The sequence below is a fragment of the Lutra lutra genome, chromosome 11 (genome assembly GCF_902655055.1).
Source record: "Lutra lutra chromosome 11, mLutLut1.2, whole genome shotgun sequence".
Taxonomy (NCBI): Eukaryota; Metazoa; Chordata; class Mammalia; order Carnivora; family Mustelidae; genus Lutra; species Lutra lutra.
The window spans coordinates 43,272,473-43,293,705 of record NC_062288.1 but is presented as its reverse complement, the minus strand read 5'-3'; the positions used below and the strand labels follow the sequence as shown (position 1 = coordinate 43,293,705).

General features: G+C 36.2%; 2 long non-coding RNA genes across 2 annotated transcripts in view; both read left to right on the top strand.

The window, feature by feature from the left end:
- LOC125081436 (uncharacterized) overlaps positions 1–21,233 on the top strand; it is a 51,690-nt gene that overhangs the window by 27,987 nt on the left and 2,470 nt on the right. The gene's annotated exons all lie outside the window — the stretch shown is intronic.
- Positions 3,500–19,337, top strand: LOC125081437 (uncharacterized). The gene is made up of 2 exons (XR_007121684.1): positions 3,500–3,547; positions 19,192–19,337. It is a non-coding gene; the product is annotated as an uncharacterized LOC125081437 (long non-coding RNA).

Below are 21,233 nucleotides of genomic sequence, written 5' to 3'. Positions count from 1 at the left end.
ATGTGTGTGTGTGTATATATACATAAACGTCTCCATATATATTTAGGCTTTCTTTTATGTCATTTGATAAAGTTTTATACTTACCCTCACATAGGTCTTACTTCCTTGCTTTCCCTTGATATTAGATTGTTTTTGTTTCTATTGTGAGTAGATCTTTTCCATCCATTTGTTTTAGGATTATTTTTGTTGTACTGTAGAATTTTTACATTTGCATTTCATTTGCTTGGTTGATTGGCTGACTGACTTCTTATTCAGCTGATATTTTTTATCTTATTTATTTTATTAGGCCTGGATTTTTTTACAATGTATATCCTTATATTTTAATAGTATTAGCAAATAATAATCATTACAGATGTAGATCAACACCCTTGTCAAAAAGAAGCAATAAAACTAAAGACTAGTTTTCTGGTTCTAAATACAGAGCTCTTTTCATAGTAAAATTTTGTCTTTTTAGCAAAAGAAGTCAGTTTACTATTAAGATAGGTTCCAATCCAAGGAAAAATCATTTTCTGTGCAAGGAAAAGCTGGTCTTGCTGGAATTTTTAAAACAGTGTTCAGTAAATGCAGCCTTGCAGGGGAATTTAGCTGGTACTCCGAGAGCAAATCTGAGGTTCAACAGACCATTTCCACCAAGCATAGTTATTCATTTTCCATCCATTTCAAGTGTTGGTTGCTGAAAACTCACAGCTGAATCACTCTTCAGGAACTGGCCTCCACTGAAAAGTCATGGTTTGCTTAAAATTACATTTCCTGCCTAGGGGAAGCCTGCATCCCATAGCTGGTCAATATGGGCACCCCATGGTCCCCTAGATTGGGATCCTTTACTCAATTGGGGAAAACTCTGAAAGGACACTCCAGATACAAACTTCTTCAAGGAATTGGCTGGGGTCACTGTTTTACCTATCTTGTAGTTCAACTTCTTCCTCTGCTCCACCTTTGTTTTTTATACTCTCTGATAGAAGTATATGGAAAAGCTCAGGATAACTTTGCTAGCTTATTCTGATGAGATATGCTGACATGAAAACCCTAATTTAGGTATATCTAAATAAGTAGACTTTAAGAACCAGAGAAGTTTTGTGGATGCTATGAAGAAGCCATTTAAAAATGATGTAAACTCATGTATACCCACTAAAGCAGAGACAGAATATCCACTAAAATACTGAAAATAGGGGCACCTGGGTGGCTCAGTGGGTTAAGCCGCTGCCTTCGGCTCAGGTCATGATCTCAGGGTCCTGGGATCGAGTCCCGCATCGGGCTCTCTGCTCGGTAAGAAGCCTGCTTCCCTCTCTCTCTCTCTCTCTGCCTGCCTCTCCGTCTACTTGTGATCTCTCTGTCAAATAAATAAATAAAATCTTTAAAAAAAATACTGAAAATATTAATTTGAGTTTTTTCCCAGTTTTATTCAGAAATAATTGACACATATCACTGTGTAAATTTAGAGGTAGAGCATAATGGTTTGATTTACATATACTGTGAAATGATTACCACAATAGGTTCCGCTAACATCCATCTTTGTCATAGATACAATAAAGAGAAAGAAAAAGAAAAAAAATATATTTTTGCGATGAGAACTCCTAAGATTCACTCACAGAACAACTTTCCTATGTTGACTTTTGCTAGAAATGAAAAAGGGTGTCTCTTTGCACTGCTGCCTTATAATAGTATTTTAGGCTATACAAGGGATATCTCTAAGTAATTTCAGAAAATCTAACATTTTCAATATATACTAGTGATGATTCAATCCTAAAGTAAATACATGCTTATGAAATAGAGCCACAGTGTTTCATGCCAAATTGCATCCCTCAAAATTAATAAGTGGAAGCCCTAACCCATAATGTGATGACGGTATTTGGAAATGAGACCTTGGGGATAAGCAGGTTTAGATGAGGTCATGAAGGTGGGGACATCATGATGATCCCCTTATAAGAAGAGACACCAGAAATCTTGTTCTCTCCTTTTGTACACATGCACCGAGGAAAGGCCATGTCCTTCTGGACCTAGAGATTCTTGTGAGCTTGAGGGAAAAATCAGAAAGAGAATGTGTGTTTCCTTAGTTAAGATTTACTTTGTTGCACGGGTATCAGATATTCTGAGAATCATTAAAGTCCCTTACAGAGCATCTTATCACAAGGCACCAAGAACTACATTAACATATAGACTTTAAAATTTTTCAATAATAATAATCTACTCTATTTTTCATGATTAATTTAAATATCTCATTATTACTCAAAAAATAAAAATTTAAATGGGAATTGTTTTCTCCCTGACTTTCTCACTTCTACCAATTCTTACTTCCCAAATCTGCCTCAAGCCCCATACTTAATCAAAAGGTCTAAATATTATATCATATGCATAAATAATATATCAGTATAGACATGAACTTATAAGGGACAGAGGGAGACAGAACATCCTAAATAGTTTCTTGAGATCTCTGAGAATCACTATGGGCTCCCTACTCTGCTTGAACCTTCTTCAATTAAAGTTTATTTTTTGTAGGTCTTATCTTTGGTGTTTCTTTTTTTTTTTTTTTTTTGGACAGAATTTATGAGAAGCAGAATATATCCACAACCTAATTAAAAATATTTTACCTCATTTGTTTCTACTTCCTCTCCTTCTGTTTAGGCCCAGGATCTCTGGCTTTTTGCCTGGCAACAAAAACCAGTATAGACAATACTCCTTCCTCATTCTGTCAATCACATTGCAGTAATTAATTAATTTAAGTTCTGAAAATTGTGAAACTGTTATCAGTGTTATTGCCTTCAGAATTATGAAATTAAGCAGCAGCAGACAACTAATTATTAGAGTTTCACCTTTGAAGGTGATGATCCAAGTGCTAGTTTGGATTTCATTTACTTAAAGAACTCTTCCTGTGCCCATATTTAAGGCTAAAAATTAATTATTCACATCTGATAGAAATGGGAAATAAACACTGCACATCATTTAATATTACTTTAATCTGAAAGCTTTTTATTGATTTTTAATGATTACTATTTTATATCATGAAGCAAAAATAGGTTATAAAAATGAATGCAGATTTTTATTTTCTTTTTTAAAATGTGAGCATGATTCTATTAAAACCAATGGGCATGATCCACATATATAAAGTCTATTTTGTATAAAAGTTACAGAAAATGTTTATGGTATGCTTTTATAAGCTGTCTAAAATCTTTTATGTACTTTATAGCCTATCATGATTCCCTTTTCTGATTTACTCACTATAAATATATTAGACTATTAAATTATATATAGATCATTTATTTTTAATATTTTATTTATTTGAGAGAGAGAGAATGAGGGGAGGGGCAGAGGAAGAGGGAGTGGGAGAATCTCAAACGGATTCCCCACTAAGCAGGATCCCAATGTGGGGCTTGATCTCATGACCCTGACTGAGATCCCAACCTCACCTGAAACCAAGAGTCAGACACTTAATTGACTAAATCACACAGGTGCCCCTAAATTATATATTTAATAAATCACTTTTTAAATTTTTCTTTTTCTTTTTTTTTTTTAAGATTTTATTTATTTATTTGACAGAGAGAGATCACAAGTAGACGGAGAGGCAGGCAGAGAGAGAGAGAGAGGGAAGCAGGCTTCTTGCTGAGCAGAGAGCCCGATGTGGGACTCGATCCCAGGACCCTGAGATCATGACCTGAGCCAAAGGCAGCGGCTTAACCCACTGAGCCACCCAGGCGCCCCACTTTTTAAATTTTTTAAAGATTTTATTTATTTCAGAGAGAGTGAGAGTGTGCGCATGTGTGCAAGAAAGCATGAGCAGGGGGAGGGGCAGAGGGAGAAGAAGAGAGACTATGCTGAGATTCAATCCCCTGCTGAGCAGTGAGCCTATGCAGGGCTGGATCCCAGGGACCCCAGTTGAAGGCAGACACTTAATTGACTGAGCCACCCAGGCTCCCCTATATTTGATATATCTTAGAAATAAAAATTAAAATTAGGAAATTATTATAATATTATTACCAGAAAACTTAGTTTCAATTTTAGTTTTTACACTGACAAACTCTACTTCTAGGCAATATATATATATATATATATATATATACATATATATATATATAATGTACACATGCACACACATGTTCTATTATCATAATTGTTAAAAAAATCTTACTTCTAGGCAACAGAAAACTCTACTTCTAGGCAATTCTACAAACTCTACATATATATATATACATATATAATATACACATGCACACACATATTCTATTATCATAATTGTTAAAAAATCTTATGAATATATTTTAAAAAGCAGGAAAATATATTAATAGGCTATTTTGTTTTGGTTACAGTAGTAAAAACAAATAGTACATTTAAAAAGATATTGAAAATATATTTTGAAAGTTGCTAAGAAAATAGATATCAGAAGTTCTTATCACAAGAAAAAAATATTTATATCTATATATATTGACAAATGTCAACTAGACTTACTGTGGTGATCTCTTTGCAATACACAGAATATCAAAAGTTGTTGTATAACTGAAATTAATATGTTATATGTCAGTGATATCTGAATAAAATAAATACATGAATAAATGTTTTTTTTTAAAGATCTTATTTATTTATTTGACAGACAGAGATCACAAGTAGGCAGAGAGGCAGGCAGAGAGAGAGGAGGAAGCAGGCTCCCTGCTGAGCAGAGAGCCCGATGCGGGGGCTCGATGCAGGGCTCAATGCGGGGCTCAATGCGGGGCTCAATGCGGGGCTCGATCCAAGGACGCTGGGATCATGACTGGAGCTGAAGGCAGAGGCTTTAACCCACTGAGCCACCCAGGCGCCCCACAAATAAATGTTTTTTAAAAGCTGTAACTAGATATACTGAGTACATGTACTCAAAATCTTTAAGATTTTGTTTCTGATTAGATAACATCCAAAAAAATATCATCAGGCTTTTGTTTGTGTATCGGAAAAATAACCAACTTCAAGTTGATTAAAATTTATATGGAGATGCAGAAGATCTAGAATAGTCAAAACACTCTTGAAGAAGACCAAAGTAAGATTTACCTAATCTCAAAACTTAGTGTAAGACTACAGTGATAAAAAGAGATTAACACTGAAATAAGGATAGATGAACATCAATACAATTAAATATCATCCCAACTCCCCCAACCCGTATATGAATTAGTAAACGTTTGATCTATGCACCAAGACAATTTTATAAGTAATGACTTTTTAATAAAAAATTTTTAAAAAAGAGGATATCCAAATGGAACAAAGAGAATCTTAACATAATTAGCTCAATCAGAGTACTAAAATGTAAAAGCTAACTTTATATAACCTTTGGTATAAATATAGAAAAGAATTTCATGATTGTAGGGTAGTGTTTTTTAAACAAAAGATAAAGATCACTAACAACAAAATTAAAACCTAACAATAATCTGTATTCTATAAAAATTAAACATTTTTATCAAAGATACCATTTAGAAAATTATATTTCTGACATATAATACATGTACTTTCATATCTGTAAGTTTATTATATTATATAGCATAAAATTATTTCTAGACATATTTCTAAAAAAGGATTCACATTCGGAAATTTGAGTAACTCCTACAAATCAATAATAAAAGACAAGATAAGCATTTAATAATGGCATGACATTTGTATCGACACTTCAAAACAAAGTGGGGGAAAAGCAAATGATCATACAACAATTTTATCAGCATCTTTAGTCTTAAAATGAGATTGAGAAAACATTTCATTCACCAGAATTAACAAAATAATGGAAAAAACTGACACTATTGAATTTTGGTGAAGATGTGGAACAACTGAACTTGTTATAATTTGTGAGTAGAAATGCAAGATGGTACAAGCATTTTGGAAAGCTGTTTGATAGTTTAGTATAAAGCTAAACATAGACCTACAATGTGGCCCAGCAATTCCACATCTCTATATTTACCTACAAGCTGGAAACAAAATAAGTGCCCGTCAATAGGAGAAAGTCATATCATCACACAAAGAGTTACAGTTGAGCAGTGAAAGACAGAAACTGCTAATAATACACAAAATAACATTAATGAGCTTCATGAACATCATGTTGAGCAAAAGGAACAAGACAGAAAAGAACACGTACTGTTTCTTTACATATAGAGATACCAATATCTATATATATAAAATACAAGAACAGAAAAAAACTGTGCCATGACAACAGAAAGGCAAATTAAATGTGTTTGTTTCCTGAAGGTGGGGTATTGACTGGAAAAGAGCCCCAGGGATTTTCAGGTGAAGAAATGGTAAATACTTTTTTGTAGGATCGTGGCTATTCAGATCTGTAAAAGGTCGTAATTTCTCAAACCAAACATGTTAGATTTGTGTTTTTTATACATAGATTGTACTTCAATGAGTAAATATACACAAAACTAAGGACAAAATAAGATAGTAAGTGAGACAGTCTGGTGAAATGAATCAAGGAAACTGCGCACGTCTAGTTTCAAACCCAAGGATTGTTTGGTCAAGTTACAATACCTTTCTGGACCTTAGTCTTCTTTTCATGAAATGAGAATAATAATGCTAAAATTACTGTGTTGGCATGAGAACTCTGTGATTGACAGTAAAGTGGCATGCATAGAGCAGATTCAACCACTCACCATCTGCCCGTAATCCCATGTATCTCAGTATGCATGAAGTTCATTCTAGAAGAGCTCACCTTGATTTAGACAAGTTTATACCAGCTGTGTATTATGAAAACAATTCTCTCTTCTATGGTCCACTTGGGATTACTGAGATAGTTTATTAACTGCATGCAACTGAGTTTAGGTGCTTCCTCTCTTCCTTCTCCTCTCCCCTATTACTATTCCTCTTAAGACCTACTTCTCCCCTTCCTGTTCCTTCCTTTCTGTCTCACTCCACCAAAAGTTATTTAATATTTTACACTAACACCTATATCAATAAGTGTATATATAAATAAATTCAATTGTGATCATGTGTCCAAAGAGAATATTGCCAATAATAGAATAGGCAGAATCCAAATGAAGAAGAGGAGGGAAGGGATTCTTGGCTAAGGAAAACAAGTTCATTTAGATCAGATGAGCAATAGCCTTCATCTAAGGATTTGTTAAATTCCTAGATGACTGAACTACAACTCTTTTTAAAATGTGGAGAGACTACGGGGGAAAAGTACTTGAAAAAGCAGAGAAAGACATTCTTTCTGCTCATATTTTTAAAGGGGAGAGAAAGCTGACTTGGGTAATATTAAAAGATAAAAATATTAAAAGATAAAAATTATATAACTTTGAGCAAAAATTGATTCGAATTGGGCAGCATCCCATCTAGTGGATAGAAAGGGACTCTGAGGAGCTATACAAAATGAAAGAATTTATAGACAGAAAGGAGAGGGAACAAGAACGTTAGACTAGGCAAAAAATCAGGTTATTACAAGATTACTTTTCTTTGAGGGTTGGCAGAGTTCTATCAGGCAGATTACCTAACTAGCACTTCATCAGGCAGTTCCTGATTGAATGGCTTAAGTCTCCATTTCTGGGAGAGCCAAAACGGTAATTAAATTAAATCTCAGTTTGGGGACACAGGGCTTAGTATAAGTGACTCCATTCTGGAATTATTGTCTTGGTTCTTTTTTACAGTATTTAAAAACCAGTAGTCTTAATTTTGATATCTTCGAAGTAATTAGAACACATCCTAAACAATCAATTTGCAATAATCTAGATGAACACAGGTACTGGGTAGAAAAGCAGCTTGGCTCTGTTAAAAGTAAACTATGCCAGACAAATCTGGTCTTTCTATAATTAACTGATCCCAGTGATAAGTAACCAGCCACAGAATTTAACATGTTCATGTAAATGCATATTTGATAAAGTACACTTACAGGGTTGTTATTAGAAAATTGGTAAAGGTATATACTAATTAATGGCAATGGGCATATAAACTGATGTCTTAACATGTTTTCTTTCCATTCTATTATCAGCACCAATCAATGACAGAGAAACTTTTTCAAAAACATGATTAAAATATTAGGGATTATGAATGACAGAAGATGAGCCATGGCCTGAGATTAGCAGTGGAAACAAACAGACAAAAAAGGTCACCATTTTTTAATCTAAACTCATGAATCACAGAAAGCATTTGAAAAAAATAGTTTTTACTTGAGATAAATGAAAGAGAAGTGATACTGCTGGGCAAAGATGGTTTTCTGTTAGAGAAGCAGAAGTCTAACATCAAGTGACTTAATATGCCATATAAAGGAAATATGTCCCAGACACTGATACTTTTGAGAGGAGGGTTGGATGGTGATAGGGTGGTGACTACTCTATAATGGGTTAAAACTATCAGACATGAATAGGAATAATAGGACAAGAGTAATCTACTGCTTTGACAATCAGTTGCCTCATTGGTTTAGATTTAAGCACTGTAAGAAATTCTAAATTAAAAGTTCTTTTGTCATGTGTTTTCTCCCAAACTTTAATATCTGTTGATATAGAATCACCTTGTGTGTTTGTAAAACTGGTAGATTTCTTGATCCTACCTTAATTTTACTGCTTCAAACCATTTTAAAGTGTGGTGTTTAAAATCAGATTCCATAGGCAGTTCCTAATCAACCAATGTTAGTCTTGCATGCAGGAGTAATACATTTCTGAAAATAAAGAGGCCAGGTAAGCATGCTAACTATAGCCAGACTTAGAGAAGTGACATTATTTTGAATGCCATTCTCTGTTAGCTCTCTAGCACACACCCAAATACCATAAACTGTGACTTCAAGAATGGTGGAAAAGAGGAGAATGGATAACTAAATTGTGGTTTATTCAATTAATAGAATGCCAAAGATTGATGAAAATGAAAGAAATGCATCTACATACAACAACTCATATAAGTCTTGCAAATGTAATGATGAGTGAATAAAATGTACATCTTTTTTTTTTTTTTTTTACTTATTTGGTGATATATTGGTATTCACTATGTGACAAAAAATACTTGTCATTGAAAAAAGAATAATGGAGAGATTTTCACAAGTCAACCACACTAGTGAGAATGTTGAACATAGTTTCAATGACTCTCTATTTTCCAACAAGATGAAAAATCAGTCTAAAACCAAGACTTATGTTGGAAATTGGAGCCTGCTATTGCATAAAAAGGAATTTCCATATATGATAACACATTGACTACATTCATTTTTATTCCCATTTCCCTATCAGATGTAGTGGCATACTAATGCTTATGTTTAAGATGTAATATGCCAAAGAGTGGTGGTGGTATTTATATGCCTATTTCAATTATATCTGTTTATCCATAATGGTGTATAGGATAAACTTACGACAAACCAAAAAAATTAAAGTCAATTAAAAAAAACCTCTCCATAATATCTATATGTCTGAGAATATACTCATATAGGCATCTGTTCAAACATACCATGATTTTTCATATGATATATAGGATCCCGAGTTCTTCTGAAATTATGTGTTGAATTACAGGTGAAGGAACAGCTTCCACCAAAGGGGGAAAAAAAAATAGGCTTCACATTTATAGAACAGAAGCTGACATGAACCATTTTGAAGGTTTGAAAATGTCCAGTAGACTTTTTAATTAAAAAATTGTGCTTGCCTTTGCACTTCTATGTTCCAAAAAGAACTAATACAGTTAAGAACTGAAATAGTGTAATCCACCCTTGGCAAGATTTACAACCAGTTTTTGAGACTGTAAAGACTCAAATATCTTAGTCAAACAGTATAGTGAAACTTTGAACACTGAACTCAGCTTTCAGATTTAGTTACTAGTAAGTGGAGCATTTCTGTGTCTAAGTAATTATCATACATGGATATCATTTATTTGGTATAACCTAAGTAAAAGGAAACTATCAATAAGAGGAAATAACAAGAACAATTTTGGCTCTGATCAGACACAAACATCACTTCAACACAGATATTAACACAGGTGCAAACATCAATTGCAGGTCCTGACATTCAAGAATCACAGCTTGGGTGTGGGAACAGGAATCTAGGGAGCGAAGAGGAAGTAAAGCTACGAGTTTGTATCAAGAAACACATGCTATGCAGATTGTACGGTAGAATGTCATTTGTAATATTTATTGGATTATCTAAAACAACCCCAAAACAGTGCCTAATTGCAATCCCAGAAACTCAAAAGAAAAGAGCATTAGAAAAGGTATGTCCTGAGGAGTCAAGATGGCAGAGAAGTAGCAGGCTGAGACTACTTCGGGTAGTGGGAGATCAGCTAAATAGCTTATCTAAAGATTGCAAACACCTACAAATCCAACGGGAGATTGAAGAGAAGAAGAACAGCAATTCTAGAAACAGAAAATCAACCACTATCGGCAAGGTAGGACTGGCGGAGAAGTGAATCCAAAGCGACGGGAAGATAGATCGTGGGGGGAGGGGCCGGCTCCCGCCGAGCGGCGGAGCAACGGAGCAAAATCAGGACTTTTAAAAGTCTGTTCCGCTGAGGGACATCGCTCCAGAGGCTTAACTGGGGTGAAGCCCATGCGGGGTCAGCGCGGCCTCAGGTCCCGCAGGGTCGCAGAAGGATCGGGGGTGTCTGAGTGTCACAGAGCTTACCGGTATTAGAACGGGGAAGCCGGCTACAGAGACAGAGCTGAGGAGTGACTCTCAGCTCGGGGTTACCTTGAACTGGTCGCAGGCTCGGTCAGCTCGGAGCGCGGCCAGAGGTCAGGGTGACGGGAGTCATTGGGCGCTGTTCTCTGAGGGCGCACTGAGGAGTGGGGCCCCGGGCTCTTGGCTCCTCCGGGCTGGAGACCGGGAGGCCGCCATCTTCATTCCCGTCCTCCGGAACTCTACGGAAAGCGCTCAGGGAACAAAAGCTCCCGAGAGCAAACCCAGCAAACCCAAGCGGATTACTCAGCCCGGCCCTGGGTAAGGGCGGTGCAACTCCGCCTGGGGCAAAGACGCTTGAGAATCACTACAACAGGCCCCTCCCCCAGAAGATCAACGGGAAAACCAGCCAGGACCAAGTTCACCTACCAAGGAGTGCAGTTTCAATACCAAGGAGAGCGGCAGAATTCCAAGAAGAAAGAAAGCAAAGCACGGAACTCATGGCTTTCTCCCCATGATTTTTTAGCCTTGCAGTTAATTTAATTTTTTTTTCTTTTTCAATTTTTTTTTCTTTTTCTCTTCTTCTGCTAAATTTTTTTAACTTTTACCGTTTTCTTTTTTAACGTTTTTTAAATAGTTTATCTAATAGATATATTTTTTTTCCACTTTTTATATTTTTTCTTTATTGGCTTTCTTTTTTTAATAGTTTCTTTTTTTTTTCTTTCTGAACCCCTTTTTATCCCCTTTCTCCCCCCTCACAATTTGGGATCTCTTCTGATTTGGCTAAAGCATATTTTCCTGGGGTTGTTGCCACCCTTTTAATATTTTACTTGCTCCTTCATAAACTCTTATCTGGACAAAATGACAAGGCGGAAAAAGTCACAACAAAAAAAAGAACAAGAGGCAGTACCAAAGGCTAGGGACCTAATCAATACAGACATTGGTAATATGTCAGATCTAGAGTTCAGAATGACAATTCTCAAGGTTCTAGCCGGGCTTGAAAAAGGCATGGAAGATGTTAAAGCAACCCTCTCGGGAGATATAAAAGCGTTTCTGGAGAAATAAAAGAACTAAAATCTAACCAAGTTGAAATCAAAAAAGCTATTAATGAGGTGCAATCAAAAATGGAGGCTCTCACTGCTAGGATAAATGAGGCAGAAGAAAGAATTAGCGATATAGAAGACCAAATGACAGAGAATAAAGAAGCTGAACAAAGAGGGACAAACAGCTACTGGACCACGAGGGGAGAATTCGAGAGATAAGTGACACCATAAGATGAAACAACATTAGAATAGAATAATTGGGATTCCAGAAGAAGAGGAAACAGAGAGGGGAGCAGAAGGTATATTGGAGAGAATTATTGGAGAGAATTTCCCCAATATGGCAAAGGGAACAAGCATCAAAATTCAGGAGGTTCAGAGAACCCCCCTCAAAATCAATAAGAATAGGTCCACACCCCGTCACCTAATAGTAAAATTGACAAGTCTTAGTGACAAAGAAAAGATCCTGAAAGCCGCCCGGGAAAAGAAGTCTGTAACATACAATGGTAAAAATATTAGATTGGCAGCAGACTTATCCACAGAGACCTGGCAGGCCAGAAAGAGCTGGCATGATATATTCAGAGTACTAAATGAGAAAAACATGCAGCCAAGAATACTATATCCAGCTAGGCTATCATTGAAAATAGAAGGAGAGATTAAAAGCTTCCAGGACAAACAAAAACTGAAAGAATTTGCAAATACCAAACCAGCTCTACAGGAAATATTGAAAGGGGTCCTCTAAGCAAAGAGAGACCCTAAAAGAAGTAGATCAGAAAGAAACAGAGACAATATACAATAACAGTCACCTTACAGGCAATACAATGGCACTAAATTCATATCTCTCAATAGTTACCCTGAATGTTAATGGGCTAAATGCCCCAATCAAAAGACACAGGGTATCAGAATGGATAAAAAAACAAAACCCATCTCTATGTTGCCTACAAGAAATTCATCTTAAACCCGAAGACACCTCCAGGTTTAAAGTGAGGGGGTGGAAAAGAATTTACCATGCTAATGGACATCAGAAGAAAGCAGGAGTGGCAATCCTTATATCAGATCAATTAGATTTTAAGCCAAAGACTATAATAAGAGATGAGGAAGGACACTATATCATACTCAAAGGAACTTTCCAACAAGAAGATCTAACAATTTTAAATATCTATGCCCCTAATGTGGGAGCAGCCAACTATATAAACCAATTAATAACAAAATCAAAGAAACACATCGACAAGAATACAATAATAGTAGGGGATTTTAACACTCCCCTCACTGAAATGGACAGATCATCCAAGCAAAAGATCAACAAGGAAATAAAGGCCTTAAATGACACACTGGACCAGATGGACATCACAGATATATTCAGAACATTTCATCCCAAAGCAACAGAATACACATTCTTCTCTAGTGCACATGGAACATTCTCCAAAATAGATCACATTCTTGGTCCTAAATGAAGTCTCAACTGGTATCAAAAGATTGGGATCATTCCCTGCATATTTTCAGACCACAATGCTCTGAAGCCAGAACTCAATAACAAGAGGAAATTTGGAAGAACCCAAATACATGGAGACTAAACAGCATCCTTCTAAAGAATGAATGGGTCAACCAGGAAATTAAAGAAGAATCGAAAAAATTCATGGAAACAAATGATAATGAAAACACAACGGTTCAGAATTACGGGACACAACAAAGGCAGTCCTGAGAGGAAAATATATAGCGGTACAAGCCTTTCTCAGGAAACAAGAAAGGTCTCGAATACACAACCTAACCCTACACCTAAAGGAGCTGGAGAAAGAACAAGAAAGAAACCCTAAACCCAGCAGGAGAAGAGAAATCATAAAGATCAGAGCAGAAATCAATGAAATAGAAACCAAAAAAACAATAGAACAAATCAACGAAACTAGGAGCTGGTTCTTTGAAAGAATTAATAAGATTGATAAACCCCTGGCCAGACTTATCAAAAAGAAAAGAGAAAGGACCCAAATAAATAAAATCATGAATGAAAGAGGAGAGATCACAACGAACACCAAAGAAATACAGACAATTATAAGAACATACTATGAGCAACTCTATGCCAACAAATTTGACAATCCGGAAGAAATGGATGCATTCCTAGAGACATATAAATTACCACAACTGAACCAGGAAGAAATAGAAAGCCTGAACAGACCCATAACCAGTAAGGAGATTGAAACAGTCATCAAAAATCTCCAAACAAACAAAAGCCCAGGGCCAGATGGCTTCCTGGGGGAATTCTACCAAACATTTAAAGAAGAACTAATTCCTATTCTCCTGAAACTGTTCCAAAAAATAGAAATGGAAGGAAAACTTCCAAACTCATTTTATGAGGCCAGCATCACCTTGATCCCAAAACCAGACAAGGATCCCATCAAAAAAGAGAACTACAGACCAATATCCTAAATGAACACAGATGCAAAAATTCTTGCCAAAATACTAGCCAATAAGATTCAACAGTACATTAAAAGGATTATTCACCACGACCAACTGGGATTTATTCCAGGGCTGCAAGGTTGGTTCAACATCCGCAAATCAATCAATGTGATACAACACTTTAATAAAAGAGAGAACAAGAACCATATGATACTCTCCATAGATGCTGAAAAAGCATTTGACAAAGTACAGCATCCCTTCCTGATCAAAACTCTTCAAAGTGTAGGGATAGAGGGCACATACCTCAATATTATCAAAGCCATCTATGAAAAACCCACTGCAAATATCATTCTCAATGGAGAAAAACTGAAAGCTTTTCCGCTAAGGTCAGGAACACGGCAGGGATGTCCGTTATCACCACTGCTATTCAATATAGTACTAGAAGTCCTAGCCTCAGCAATCAGACAACAAAAGGAAATTAAAGGCATCCAAATCGGCAAGGAAGAAGTCAAACTATCACTCTTCACAGATGATATGATACACTATGTGGAAAACCCAAAAGACTCCACTCCAAAACTGCTAGAACTTGTACAGGAATTCAGTAAAGTGTCAGGATATAAAATCAATGCACAGAAATCAGTTGCATTTCTCTACACCAACAACAAGACAGAAGAAAGAGAAATTAAGGAGTCCATCCCATTTACAATTGCACCCAAAACTATAAGATACCTAGGAATAAACCTAACCAAAGAGACTAAGAATCTATACACTGAAAACTATAAAGTACTCATGAAAGAAATTGAGGAAGACACAAAGAACTGGAAAAATGTTCCATGCTCCTGGATTGGAAGAATAAATATTGTGAAAATGTCTATGCTACCTAAAGCAATCTACACATTTAATGCAATTCCTATCAAAGTACCATCCATTTTTTTCTAAGAAATGGAACAAATAATCCTAAAATTTATATGGAACCAGAAAAGACCTCGAATAGCCAAAGGAATATTGAAAAAGAAAGCCAACGTTGGTGGGCATCACAATTCCAGACTTCAAGCTCTATTACAAAGCTGTCATCATCAAGACAGCATGGTACTGGCACAAAAACAGAAACATAGATCAATGGAACAGAATAGAGAGCCCAAAAATAGACCCTCAACTCTATGGTCAACTCATCTTCGACAAAGCAGGAAAGAATGTCCAATGGAAAAAAGACAGCCTCTTCAATAAATTGTGTTGGGAAAATCGGACAGCCACATGCAGAAAAATGAAATTGGATCATTTCCTTACACCACACATGAAAATAGACTCAAAATGGATGAAGGATCTCAATGTGAGAAAGGAATCCATCAAAATCCTTGAGGAGAACACAGGCAGCAACCTCTTCGACCTCAGCCGCAGCATCATCTTCCTAGGAACATCACCAAAGGCAAGGGAAGCAAGGGCAAAAATGAACTATTGGGATTTTATCAAGATCAAAAGCTTTTGCACAGCAAAGTTAACAAAACCAAAAGACAACTGACAGAATGGGAGAAGATATTTGCAAATGACATATCAGATAAAGGGCTAGTGTCCAAAATCTATAAAGAACTTAGCAAACTCTACACCCAAAGAACAAATAATCCAATCAAGAAATGGGCAGAGGACATGAACAGACATTTCTGCAAAGAAGACATCCAGATGGCCAACAGACACATGAAATAGTGCTCCATATCACTCGGCATCAGGGAAATACAAATCAAAACCACCATGAGATATCACCTCACACCAGTCAGAATGGCTAAAATGAACAAGTCAGGAAATGACAGATGCTGGCGAGGATGCGGAGAAAGGGGAACCCTCCTACACTGTTGGTGGGAATGCAAGCTGGTGCAACCACTCTGGAAAACAGCATGGAGGTTCCTCAAAATGTTGAAAATAGAACTACCCTATGACCCTGCAATTGCACTGCTGGGTATTTACCCCAAAGATACAAACGTAGTGATCCGAAGGGGCACGTGCACCCGAATGTTTATAGCAGCAATATCTACAATAGCCAAACTATGGAAAGAACCTAGATGTCCATCAACAGACGAATGGATAAAGAAGAAGTGGTATATATACACAATGGAATACTATGCAGCCATCAAAAGAAATGAAATCTTGCCATTTTTGACGACGTGGATGGAACTAGAGGGTATCATGCTTAGCGAAATAAGTCAATCGGAGAAAGACAACTATCATATGATCTCCCTGATATGAGGGAGAGGAGATGCAACATGGGGGGTTAAGGGGGTAGGAGAAGAGTAAATGAAACAAGATGGGATTGGGAGGGAGACAAATCATAAGTGACTCTTAATCTCACAAAACAAACTGAGGGTTGATGGGGGGAGGGGGTTGGGAGAGGGGGGTGGGGTTATGGATATTGGGGAGGGTATGTGCTATGGTGAGTGCTGTGAAGTTTGTAAACCTGGCGATTCACAGACCTGTACCTCTGGGGATAAAAATATATGTTTATAAAAAATAAAAAAAAATTATAAAAAAAAAAAACTTTGCCTCATGAACACTGGGTATTTTATGTCAGTGACAAATCATTGAATTCTACTCTAGAAACCAATATCGCAGTATATGTTCACTGAGTAAAATTCAAATTAAAAAATAAAAAAAATAAAAAATAAAAAATAAAAGGTATGTCCTCTAGAATTAGAATTATACTTTATTGTTTGCCTTTTTATTTGAGAAAGCAGAGCTTCAAACTGTTTCAGGTTGTCTCCAGATCCTATTAACTAGTTTCCATGCTACCTCTGAAGTACACATTGATAGGTACTGATTTAACTAATTTAAGGAATAAGTAATACACATATGAATGTGTGAACACTATTTGTAAAGAAGTTCGAAGCATCTCTTTATGGAAGGTAGTAATGAATTTGAAATTATTGTTTAACCATTAATGCCAGTTTCTTCATAAAGAGTAATTACTCTTGATATTTGAAAGAATAAAGAACGTATGATACAAAGGACAAAGTTGTTGAAATAGTCTATTTTATAGCATAGTGATAGATTATTTAGGTCAATTGCCTGTTTGTCAAGATAATTCCACTTCCAAGAGTCTATATGGAGAAATAAATTAAGAGATACACAGTAACATTTATTTATTTGCATGTTCATAAAGCAAACAAAGTAAAACTGGAAACAACCCAAATGTGCATAAATAAGATTATTTACATAAATAAAATATATAAACACCAAGAGAATATTGTGTTGTATCAGACTTATATTTTTGAATAATTTCTAATATAGGAAAATCATTTTATCAGTAATAAACACACACTACATATTTGCATCTTCTAGACAATATTAACTGCAGCCACAATTTGTGGGTCAAAGCATATTCCCTTAATTATTTCTTAAATTCCAATTTTGTCCATTGATAAGCTAAAAAGTTTTCCCTAAGTCAATACTTGATATAGCTAAAGAAGGACAATCTTTCAGCTCCCTTCATGGATTAAGAGCTTGGTGGAGAACAGTAATTTCTTATTTATTAAAATATTGCAATTCCCACCTAGCAATGCCTTCAAAAATTTAATAAGGTTGGTATTCAGAATCTATTAATTTAAGTAGACAAAAACCAAGATGAAAATTTTTTTAAAAGATTTTATTTATTTGACAGAGAGAGATCACAAGTGGTCAGAGAGGCAAGCAGAGAGAGAGAGAGAGGAGGAAGCAGGCTCCCTGCAGAGCAGAGAACCCGATGCAGGACTCGATCCCAGGACCCTGAGATCATGACCTGAGCCGAAGGCAGAGGCTTAACCACTGAGCCACCCAGGTGCCCCCCAAGTTGCAAATTTTATATACAATTTATTTGAAGAATAGAAAGGTGTATCTTTAGCCTTTCAGCTTGTTCAAATGTTGGTGGGGCTGGCTATTGTGAGATTTTATATAAAGAACTCTCCACGCTCAAGAGTAAGGATACAAATGATATAGATAGATGACAAATGACAAAAGACACTTTACAAAAGAGGACAGACATATGAAAAATAAGCACAATGGAAAGAGTATCAGTAGTCTTCAGGAAAAGCAAATTAAAACTGCAATTAACTACTATTACACAACTATTATCATGATCAGGGAAAAAAACCCTGGCAATACCAATACATGTGTAAGCAAGGTTCCAGAGTAAGCAGAACTCCTGCTGCACAATGCCAGTAATTGTGTAGGTACTCTGGAGAATATTTTGGTATTTTCTTATAAAGTTAAAGGTTGACGTTCATACCACATCACACTGAGGTGAATGGAAGAAACAGCCACACTTGGAGCCAGCCACGGACTTGCAGCCTCTGTGATTACACAAAGCTCCATGGTCAAAAAGGTGCCATGTTTGTTTTAATGCTTTGCTGTTACCATCTCAAAATTCTTGTTTTATCTTTGAACTTGAGTTTTGTCAGTGAAGTCCAATGGGACAGGAGCAGGGAAGATACGCACCATATGTATTCCTCCCACCACTCATTATTGACCAATTCACAAGCAGCATTTATGATGTGCCATGAGCACAGAATTCGAGTGGAGCCCAGTGCATGCAAGTTTAGTGAGACTTAAAGCAAGACAATGTGTGTCATGTCTATCAATGAGTAAGCTGAGGAACTTAAAGCCTGATAGGCCATGGCTTACATTAGAACCAGAACTTGCTTTGAAGGCAGACAGAGGGCAACAGCATTTTAAGAAGCACAAATGTCCAAGAAACTCTATCCTTTCTTACTCATGTTACCTACGCACATTATCTAAACACTTATGCTCAGAATGACAAAAGGGGAAAGAGAAAAATAGAACAACCCTTAGGTCCATTTCTTTAATCAGTAAGCTCAAGGTATAGAGTTATAAAATGTTTGCATTTTAAGAAGTGAAATTAAAACAGTTAAGGTAGTTTTGCAGAGTGTTTCCATTATTCAATTAAGACAGAATACTTATGCATATTTGAGCTATGGAATATAAATTGTGTAATTTCAGTGATTCCACATGCAAGTTAAATGCTCTTATATTTGCATTTAAAACTAGCATGGCACAATACAAAGATGAACAATAAAATTTATGTTAATACTTTAAAATTATATGTTTTCTTTACTTAGAATATTAGTTAGCAAATAAAAATCACCATAGTAAGTAGAGAGGAAGCTCAGAAAAAAAAATTGTATTTTAGTATTTTTTTTTAAAGGTTTTATTTATTTATTTGACAGAGAGAGAGAGAGAGAGAGAGATCACAGGTAGGCAGAGAGGCAGGCAGAGAAAGAGGAGGAAGGAGGCTGACTTCTGAGCAGAGATCTCGATGGAGGGCTCGATGCCAGTACCCTGAGATCACGACCTGAGACGAAGGCAGAGGCTTTAACCCACTGAGCCACCCAGGCACCCCTGTATTTTAGTATTTTTAATAGCACTTTTCTCTGCTTTTTGAGCAAGAGGCCCTGCATTTTCTTTTGTCACTGAATCTCACAAGTTATGTAGATGGTCCTAACCATGGGTTGTACCTGTGATCTCCATTTCCATCTGACCAAGGTTTTCTTACCAAACTACACTGAAAGATAATTTAGCACCAGTGGAAAGAAAAATGGCCCTGTTAGTCATCCTGGTTTTTTAGTATGGAAAAATAATATTTTGTCTACAAGAGATCTTCATGTGAAATGCAGCTGTCACAATTCATTCTATTGATTTCTAGGGTCAAAAACTTAAGCTGCTTCTCATTCCTCTGAGACTCCAGTCCTGATTTTATGGTCCCATTTTCAGTCTGGGAAGTTCTGTTGCTGGATCTCCCATTATCTCTTAAGGAGGAGGGTTAAGTAGGAAGTATAGAGACACCAACCCTTTCCCTATGCTCAAGTTTCTCTCTTTAGTTGTTCTTGGTAAAGCATTCCTTTATGAATTTAGTGTGCCATTCCATTGCTCCTAATATTTCTCAATCATCTTACTTTAAGAGCAAAAGTATAATTACAGACTCTGCTGAAGCACACCACTACAGTCAACTATTCGTTTTCTTTACCTTCTGCCATGAAGCAATTCCATCCTCCTAAATACTAGTCCATCTTCCTGGGAGCATTATTAACTACAGGGAAATTTTCAAAATACTTAGCAATTTTAGTGTCATTTACCATTCCACCCCAAAATTTACAGTGGGTAGAAGCAGTGACAACATGCAGTTAGTTGCATCCGAGTAAAAGTGTTGCAAGATACAAACAGGGCTAGAAAATAATGGGTTGAACTCATAGGTCATGTATAAAAATTTGTCATTACCTTGAACTAAAATAACTTGCTTAAGGAATTTAATATAGAAGTCTCATTTGAATATGTTAAGTTTATGGGGTTAATACAGGAAAGTTAAACATTTACTGAAGGCATTTTTAATCAAAATAGAAAGGTATATGAGGATGTTAGTGTTTATTTTAGGATAAGCCCTTGCATTGTCTAAAACCTTCATAAAAGTAAGAATTTTGTAGTTATACAGCATTTCATTTTGCTATTACCTTGATGGTGGTGGTGATGGCGGTGGTGGTAGTGGTAGTACATGTGTGTTTGTGTATCTTTCCAAGATTAACCACAATATTCCATGCTCAAAATTAATTACATTGTGTCCAAACAGAAAGTTTCATTAGAAAATTCTTATATTAGGATGCCTGGGTGGCTCAGTTAGTCAAGCGTCTGTCTTCAGTTCAGGTCATGATCCCAGGGTCCTGGGATGGAGCCCCACATTGCACTCCTTGCTCAGTGGGGAGTCTGTGTCTCCCTCTGCCTATCACATCCCCTGCTTGAGCTCTCTCTCTCTCACACACATACTCTCTCCCTCTGATAAATAAATAAATAAAATTTAAAAAAAAAGAAAATTCGTATATTTATCACCGAAAGGACCTAAGATAACAATAATTAGTATGAGAGTATGTAAGTAAACAACTAAGGAGGCTCAGATTAATGAAGAATCCACAAAAACGGATATTCTAAAATAAAGTTGGCATATGGAAATTCTTAAATATCAGAAAATTGGAAAGAGAAAATGCATTTAAGCATCATATTATAAGTTTTATGATCTCACTAAATAATCAAGTATCTAGTGTACAGGTCGTAGTGTTCTAAGAAGTATATTTGAGATTTAAGTCTTTCCAAGTACTCCAGTCTGTTTATTCTGCCTAAATCACTTTCTTGCTTAGAACTGGAGGTCAGTAAAAAACATCAAGGGCATCGGACCAAATGTGAACCTGAATCTCTACAATATCATTTTTTTTAGCCATAGCTCACTAACATTTGCTTATATCTTGGGGAG